This window comes from Gopherus flavomarginatus, chromosome 8, assembly GCF_025201925.1.
Source record: "Gopherus flavomarginatus isolate rGopFla2 chromosome 8, rGopFla2.mat.asm, whole genome shotgun sequence".
NCBI classification, from domain to species: domain Eukaryota; kingdom Metazoa; phylum Chordata; order Testudines; family Testudinidae; genus Gopherus; species Gopherus flavomarginatus.
The window spans coordinates 50779549-50789116 of NC_066624.1; the positions used below are offsets into that span (position 1 = coordinate 50779549).

The window sequence follows — 9568 nt, forward strand, 5'->3', positions numbered from 1 at the left end:
GTCAAGTGAAATTCCGGAGCAGGTTACATCTGATTATTCAGAACCGGGACAAGAGATTCTCCCACCACATTGTCCTCTGATCCATTCAAATCTGCTTCCCTCATCCCTGTCTCCATAGTCAGTTATGTTATTTACAAAACGTTTAGTATCCTAGCATCCCCATAATAAGGGAAAAACAGCCCTCTTCCCAGAAGTGGCTATGCAATAGATGGAAGCTGGGATTTAAACTCTAAATGATCACACTCTATTTGGAATCCATTTGAATTCCCCTCCCAGGACTTTTGACACTCATCTCCAGTCACAGCGATTCTGATATAGGATTAAAGTAGTAAAAACATCATCTGCAAGCACAGACAACAGAGAACGCTTCATCACATGACACTTATGAGAAGTGGATGTATAGAATGTGATGAACATAAACTCTGCATGGCCCAGGCAAAAGGTAACAGTTCTGCAGTGAAGGGGAAGGAGGGAATCTTTGAGTCACCCCATCTCCTTCCAGTGTCACGGAAGCTGAAATTATACTTTTTTCCTGCCCCTACTCCTCTTCATTTACATCTAATTTAAAAAATTCCCAATATAACTGCTCTTCTGCACATCCCAGAGCAACGTGAGAATAACTGGCAATGATACAATCTGTATCATTGGTGACTAACAGTAACTTTGCAAAAGGAGGAATGGTACAAATGTGACGTTCCCTGGTTCCTCATAGGAAGGGCACACTCAAATTACTTGTGGGACAATAGAAAGGACAAATAAGTCCATCTCAAAATAGGGCGAACTGCAAAGGCAAAAATGGGCCACTCATCTGGACAAGCTGAGGGATAATGGTGCTGCAAACAGTTCAAAGAGCTTTAAAAGTTACTATGTTGGTGGGAATCAGGAAAAGTATTAAAGAAAAGAAAGTCTTGATAGCCCTAGAGATTGTTAAAATGTTGATCTCCGTGGCAGATTCTCTGATGGCTAACATGGGCTGAGAACCAAGAGAAGGTTTTCCCACACTCACAGCATTCGTACGGCCTCTCCCCTGTGTGGATTCTCTGATGCTCAGAAAGGGTCGAACTCTTAATGAAGCATTTTCCACACTCACAGCATGTATATGGCCTCTCCCCAGTGTGAATTCTTTGATGGGTAATAAGGTTTCAGCTGCGATTGAACGTTTTCCCACACTCACTGCATTCATAGGGTCTTTCACTTGTGTGGATGCTCTGATGTCTAGAAAGGGCTGATCCGTCAGTGAAGCTTTTCCCACACTCACGGCATTCATAGGGCCTCTCCCCGGTGTGGGTTCTCTGATGCTCAAAGAGGGCTGATCTGTGAGTGAAGCATTTTCCACACTCACAGCATTTATACGGCCTCTCCACTATATGAATTCTTTGATGGGTAATAAGGTTTGAGCTGTGATTGAAGGTTTTCCCACACTCACTGCATACATAGGGCCTTTCCCTTGTGTGGATCCTCTGATGTCTAGAAAGGGCTGAGCTAGTAATAAAGCTTTTCCCACACTCACGGCATTCATAGGGCCTCTCATCTGTGTGGATAATCTGATGAACAGAAAGGCCTGATCTGCGAGTGAAGGTTTTCCCACACTCACAACATTTATACGGCCTCTCTCCTTTGTGAATTCTTCGATGGGTAATCAGGTTTGAGCTGTTATTGGATGTTTTCCCACACTCACTGCATTCATAGGGTGTTTCACCTGTGTGGATCCTCTGATGTCTAGAAAGGGCTGATCTGTGAGTGAAGGCTTTCCCACAATCACTGCATTTGTAGGTCCCGTCCCCTGTGTGGATTCTCCGATGTTTAGAAAGGTCTGAGCTGCTATTGAAGGTCTTCCCACAGTCACGGCATTCGTAGGGCCTCTCCCCTGTGTGGATACTCAGATGAACAGAAAGACTTGATCTGTGAATGAAGTTTTTCTCACACTTAGTGCATGTATTTTTTCTCTTTTGCCTAAGGATTTCCTGTTGTGTTGTGGTTTCCATGAGGACCTTCTCAGTTTCCTGAGAGGAAATACGTTTACCCAATTTCTCCCCTGCCTGGTTTCCTTGCTCTCTTTCTGGTCTGTGCTGAATCTCAAAGGAGTTTCCCTGCTCATTACTCCTGGACACATTCCTTTCCGATCTTTGCGATAATTCTCTGTGTTTATCCACTTGCTCAACATTTCCCTGCTGATAATTCTGCTCCTCTTTCTCACATGTCATTGCATCACCTGCTGCGATAGAGACAGAAACCTCAAAACAGGGATGAAAATTGGAAGACCAAACCAAAACAAGTGCTGAAGACAGGTCAAATACAAATCAGGATCTGAACTCCCCCATACTTTTCCCCTAAATAGGACAGAGGAGCGGGATGAATTCAGCCTTCACATCCTATCCAAATACGCAGGGGGAAGGGAAGAAGCTAATGCCTGGTGTCTCCTAGGATCTACAGGAAGCTATGAGCTATATTTACCCTGAGGATACGACCCCTGCTAGGGACAATAATGAACTGAGAGACGTCCCAAGGGCTTTGCTGGGCATACCAGATGTTTCCTTCAGGCACTTACAGATTCTGAGTTGGTTTAATGTTTTCTCACCTGTGCGGAGAGCTCTCAGGATCTCTCTTTCCTCAGAGCCATGGAGGTCTGGGACCCATGGCTCTTCCCCTTGTTCCAGCTGGGAAATCACATCAGGTTTGGAAACTAGGAACCCTTCTCAGATGAAAGATAACAAAGGAGTTTGGTTAATTTCATCAAACTTTTTCATAAAAAACATTCTATTAAATTAACTGTAATACTTAGTGTGACCTGGTGTGCCTGGGCTAGTTCTCACTGAAAATGCCAAGATCAGGGCAGGCTGAAAAAGAGATCACCCACACTGGCTATTGAGAAGCTGAAAAAAGAAATCACACAGCCCCCTTTATTGCATCCCAGTTCTCTGACTCCCAGTCAGCACCTAGATCCAGCACAGTGAGAGGTTATTTAAAAACTGCTCACATAAACAAAATGAGCTTCTGACTCCAAAGGTCAGCCACGTTACCATGTCAGTATAGGTTTGGATCTTACCCAAAATACCACACTCCCAACCAATCCTTTAGCATCTAAACTAAAGGATTAAACGAAATAAGATAGAATGAAGTGAAATGGGAAAGCAGTCAGATACATTCCAAAATGGATAGATCAGGTTCTTAGCAGTATTAGTGAGTTGCCGGTGTGAAAGTCTGTCGGGAACACATCCACAGCTTGGATGGGTCATTCAGTCCTTTGTTCCAGGGTTCAGTTTGTAGAGAAGTTGCTCCAGAGGCAGGAAGGAGGATTGATGAAAAAACGGGGATGATGCAGCTGCGCTTTATATTCCTTTTGCTACGTGACTTGTTCTTCCTGTGTCCCAAACACAAGATTCACAGCACATGGCATGGAAAAGCCTTGGAGTTCTCATTACACAGGCTTACCCGGGAATGCCTTACTGACTCAATAGGTGTATCCTCTTGGTCCTTTCCATGGGCTCATTGTACTGCTGATGACTCTCAATGGGCCATCAAACAGGCTAGGCAGTGTTGATGCCAATATGTCTGGAGGTGTCACCCAGAAACACTGCCCAAATCTGGAAATACAGATATACCCTACATATCTATAACTCACAATACAAAGGTGATCGAAACATAGAAACAAAATGATCATACTTGGAAAATCATAACTTTTTCACTGACACCTTTCATGGCATATCTAGCCCGATTCATTGCAATTATATCAGATTTTATTATTTTATTGTTAATACCAAAGTGTCTCACAATTCCATACAGTGTCACACTTGGAAACCAGTGAATTTCCAGGTCCGTGAAGATGCCAAAAACTATGCTTAGAGGGATTGAAATACCCACATATCTGCTGGGAACACACACACAGAGACTGTGTCAGTCTGTACCCCTGTGTTCACTCTTCTGGAAAATTATGATCAATTTTGTACCCAGTATGGCTTGTGAGGTATCATTTGAAAACCCATAACCTACTGGATATTATCCTCCTGTTAAAATGTGCTGTAAGACTGTATGTAAAGTTATGAGATTTTACAGTATGATATTACTGAAAAAGTTACAGTTCTGGGGAACACCCACAGACCAGTTCCTCAGAGACAGCAAGGCAAACAGCTGGTCAAACAGCCATTCTCCTGCAGGGGGAAGGTGTGAAAAAGACATTTACATTCCATCACAGGGACCTCTTGAAGCTGTTGTGGAAAACGACCACAGGATTGATTTTGAATCAGCTGAGACTGAGGCTCTTTTCTTGGTTACAAGCGTGCAGGGGGTGACAGCTATTGGAATACTCTCCCCCTGAGCTAAAAATCACACAAGCCTTTTAAAGCTTAAAACCACAAACAATGACACATAGGTTGCACATTAATTACCTTATTTGGAATATATTGCAAAATATGATGCAGGTCAAAAGGAAGCTGAACAATCAGTTTTCCATATCCGACCTCTCCTCTTATTGTTATTCCTAGTCGAGTTTGTGGTTTGACTTTTCTAACACTTTCACTGTGGTTATGTTTCACAATCTCGGTTATTGCAAATCAGTGTGTTTGGGGACATTCCACTTCACCTACTTAGGCCGCTTCGGCACATTAAGCCATTGTTCCCTAATTTTGGGGACTTTCCATTCCACTTTGCCTTTCTCTGCCCTTTACACAGAGAAACAAGCTCAGCTAATACTTTAGGCCTACTAGCTTGACCAAAGCTCCAAAGCTCTTTCTGTAGACTTTCCTGCACAATTCTCACATCTCCAACAGACAGCCTGCCACCGTGACTGAGCTGAGAACTGAAGTGGTTTCTAGTACAAAGGACTGGATTCTAAAAAGAGGTGAGGAAAATGCATGAGACTCTCTCTGCCCTTTCCCTCTGCTCATAACAACTCCTGAAGAACTGAATGTGGGCGGCAGGGGTGGGTTAGGCCGAGTCCTGGCTGAAAGGAAAACCAGCCTGTCTCAGCGCAGGGTGAGAGAAACATTTGCCTTGAATCCGTTTCAGCTTGTTAACTTAGACATTAGTTTGTGTTTTATCTTGCATTTCTTTTGTAAACAATTCTGAGCTTTATGCCTCATTATCAGTATCTTAAAATATGTTTTTTGATAGTTAACAATCTTGTTTTATTCTTTATCTAACCAGTGTGTTTGTATTAAAGTGTGTTGGAAACTCCATCTGGGATAACAAGGCAGGCACATGTCATTTTACTCTGATAAAATGACAGACTTCATATGAGCTTGCATTGTTCAGGAGTGTGCTGGACAGGGAAAGATGCACATTTCTGGGAAAGTCAGGGAGCAGAGAATTTTATGGGGTTCTCCTGTGGGGTACTGTAATTTGTGAGTCACTGACTAGCAGCACTCAAAACTGTGTAGTTGGGAGTGAGTTACATGCTGGAGACCGTGTGTGGACTGCCCAGGAGTGGCTGCTCTCACAGTAGAGCAGTGGAAAAGGCACCCCAGCTTGGGAACTGAGGGGACAGAGCTGTTCAACAGTCCAGGTTGCACTGTGGTTAATATCACAGACACTCAATTTCAAAGAGTCTCCTAAAACACAGAGAAAGTAAATCTATGTCCCAGAAATCAAAGACTCCAGAGAGAAGGCAAGTCTCCCTGGCACTGCATCTTTGCTGACAGAGAGGTCCAGAGACAGAGAAAAAGAGAGAGAGTCCTGGGGAAGCTGGGAACAGGAAGCATGGGCTGGTGGGGTTCGGTGGAGAAAGGGAACAGGAAGGGCAGGGATATCACTGAATTCAGGATCTCAGCAGTACTAGATGTCAGGTTAACACATACTGCAGCCCATTGGAAAACATAATCCCAACTATATATACAGAATGATGGGGTCTAAATTAGCTGTTTCCACTCAACAGAGAGACCTTGGAGTCACTGTGGATAGTTCTCTGCAAACATCCACTCAATCTGCAGCAGCAGTGAAAAAAAGTGAACAGAATGTTGGGAATCATTAAGAAAGGGATAGATAATAAAACAGAAAATCTCCTATTGCCTCTATATAAACTCATGGTACGCCCACATCTTGAATACTCCATGCAGATATGGTCATCCCATCTCAAAGAAGTTCCCTTGAGCAAACAGGAGCTATTTGAAACTGTGCGATATGGCTCCTGTGCTCTGTTCCCAAAATGTTCTGCAGCAGGGGAGGACATGTGGCAGTATGTGTGTGTGTCACTGGCATATTGGGGTGATGCTGAAACAGGGCAGAGTAGAGGTGGCATTGTGGGGTTGGCATGAACCTTATCTCTTCATTTCCTATTCCAAGAACCAAGGGGACGGGAATCCTTACCCAATGAGGTAACATTCTCATAGTTCTCCTGCATGACATCTCTGTAGAGGGCTCTCTGAGTGGGGTCCAGCAGAGCCCACTCTTCCCTGGAGAAATACACAGCCACCTCCTCGAAGGTCACCGGTCCCTGAAAGAGTAAGAGTCCAACACTCAGTATGTGATGTCCCAATCTCAGCCCCACTCTTTGTGGGGGAGAGGAGCCAATCAAATGCAAGCTCTGGGTGGATCATAGTTAACAGAGTCCCACCCCCACCCTGCAAAGAGCATCCTGGAAACACCACGTTAAGGGGACCAAGAGAGAGCCCCTTGTCTCTCTCAGCAGATCCATCAACTCCCAACTAGCCACCAACCGATATAGGAGATGGAGGCGCTAGCAGGGTCCAGAGAGAGCTCCCTGGTAGGAAGCCCAATAACCTCATCATGAGGAGCTGGATATGAAGGGCGGGGCAGCTCCCCTAAACCTCACTGATGGATGCCCCCTTCATATCTCACAGCAGCCGCTGGTTAGTCAGGTCGGGCTCCACCACTGGGGGTCTGGTCAGTTTGACTAGCTCTATGAAGGTGGGTTATTCTCAGTTTCACAAATTAGGGTATTTCCACCACCTAATCTCATGGGCCTGTTCCTAGAATCTAGGCCACTTAATAAACAACTCCCAGCAGGTTTATCTCAAGCTGTCCTCCTCCCTTCCCCACCCTGTGCATTTCCTGCCCCACTCCAACCTCCAAACCAGACTGTGCAAATCTTCCCATCTCTGGTATATTTGCTGTCCCTCTCCCGCCCTGCAGGAACCCACCAGCAACCTCCCGATAATCCCTACCTTAACAGGCTCCCCTGCACCCATTTCTCTTCCCTCTCCCATGGGAGGATGGGATGAGCTGGAGCAAAAAAAGGACGTCATTCTATCACCTGTCTGGGTGAGAAGGACAGTTGTGGGGGTTTCAGAACAGGCTTTAGTTAATTTCACCAGATGATTCTCCCAGGCCCTTTCCCTGCAGACAGACACCCTACTTTCTGCCATGCTGAGAAAGAGATCGAGCATGTTATTACACTGTAGACCTGGCCCCTGCTGCCAGGCTAAGCCCACAGAGAGATTTTTATCCTCCCTTCTCCCTCCCCTGACCTCATAACAAAGTCTCTGAACACAAGGCTAGAAAAGAGCGGAACCAAAGGAGTCACTGTGGGGGATCCCTCGGACACTGACCCCACGGCAGCCACACCCCAGCAGGGGTATATGGAGTCAGGACCTGGCTTTTCCTCTCTCTGATCCTTGTTTTGTTCACTGGAAAGTGGTTCTGCCCAGGGATGCAGCAATACATGTGTCTGGGTGGGCTAGAGAGCTGGAAATCTGTCCCTCCACTCATTTCTCCCACTGCCCCTTTCAGTCTCTCCTTCCCCTGTCCTCTCTCCCTGCCCCTCTGGCTGGGAAAGTCCCATTCCTGGGGGTTTTGCTCTCCTATGGCTGGATTTTCTCCTGGCAATTGCTAATGGGAGGAGAAACGAAGAAGGGATGTTTGTGCATAGTCACTTTCTTGCCAATCCCCAGCACTTTCCCTGAGGTCTTTCAGTTACCTGGAGTCTGTGGTAGAATTGGTATTAACAGGGTCCAGGTCTCCCACAAGGGGCTAGTACGAGTTGGAGAAAGTCATTACCTGGGCTGGGCAGAAAAGAAGCTTTAACTAAGGTCACTTGCCAGCACAGAACCCCACTGGGGGAGCAGCAGCTGCCAAGCCTGGTCTCCCAGATCACAATGGAGGCTACAGCATCTGCTCCAGGAAACTGAACCCCAATATCCTGAGCAGAAAGGGACAGAGCATCTAAGCAGCTTCCCTCCTTTAGTTCTCTGGGGAGAGCAGCTAATGGGAGCTCCTCCTCACAGGGAGAATTGCTGATCTCATTTGCCCTACTGTCCATCTGGAGTCACTCCTTGTCTTTCCATACAGTGACTCTGGATTAACAATGGTCTCAATCACACCAGATTTCAGAAATGAGTCTAGAATGCTGTGGAAAAGACCATTGTGTGGCAGTGCTGACCCCCTTCCCACCTCTCTCACCCCCCAGATCTAGGATAAAGGCTGGGAGTAGGGAATGAATATTCCCAATGGAACTGGAAGTTCCTGCAGTTTTCAAGAGAGGAGAAAAGAAACATCAGTGATTTCACCTCACAGTGTTTGACAAGTGGATAGAAAGTTATGACAGCAACTGGGCCTGGCCGGGGACTGCCTGGCAGTGCTTGGAGCCAGGATTCTGGCACAAACTGATCAGGGAGAAGGATCGTGGTTAGTAGCAGCTCCTCAACACCCCCCAGTACCCAGAGCCCAGACCCCCCAGCCAGAGTCCCACCAGATATTCCCTGGCACCCAGTCCACAGAGTCCCTGGCCAGGGATCCCAGATAACCCTCAACCCCTCACCAGCCACAATGAGAGCTGGACACCGGCAAAATGGAGAGAAAATGGGGTATAATGGGGGGAGGAGAACAGGGAACTTCTCAGGGGTTTGAGGGAAGGGGGGGTCACCCTGGGTGCTGCTCTTTGCTCTCTAGGGAGAAAGGTGGCAGGACGGGAGAGGAGGGGGGTCCCCATGGGAGGAGGCAGCGGTAAATCCGAGGGGATCTCAGCACCCCCTTTCTCTCCCCGTTCCTCGGGGGTCACCTGCTCTTCTCCCCCAGGCCATGTCCAGGCTGCGGAGACATTTCCCACCCGCCCCTTTTCCAGCCCCCCGGTCAGGTCTCACCACCCCAGCCCCCGCCCGGCCCCATGCAGGGATCCAAGTGGAACCGGGCCCCTCCCACCGCCACCCCCCAGCGGGGCCCCAGGGCAGAGCCTGGCCTGGCCCGGGGGGCGCAGGGCTCCTGTGGGGACACCAGTTCCGAGCCCCCCGTGGGCGCTGCCCCCCCGGGAGCAGATCCCAGCACTGCGAGATGCCGGTGTAATGACAGAATCAGTTACCGCTCCAGATTCCCCACTTTGGCTGCACTGAGCATGCTCACATGAATTGAGCATGCGTAGTAACCTTTGCTGTCGCCACTGCCCTCTCTCTGCCCTCACTTCTACTCAGGAGCACAATTGGTTTCCTTGTGTCCTGCCCTCTTTCTCCCTAGAGAGCAACGAGCAACACCCAGGGTAACCTCCCCTTCCCTCAAATCCCTGAGAAGTTTCCTGTTCCCCTCCCCCCATTGTGCACCATTTTCTCTCCATTTCACCAGTGTCCAGCTCTCATTGTGGCTGGTGGGGTTTTGAGGGGTATCTGGGATCCCTGGCCAGGGACTC

The 9568-nt window shown here is 47.5% G+C and overlaps 1 pseudogene; it reads right to left on the reverse strand.

Moving 5' to 3' along the window:
* LOC127056902 (zinc finger protein 345-like) overlaps nt 1-1871 on the reverse strand; it is a 65193-nt pseudogene extending 63322 nt beyond the window's left edge.
* Between the last annotated feature and the right edge of the window lie 7697 nt (nt 1872-9568).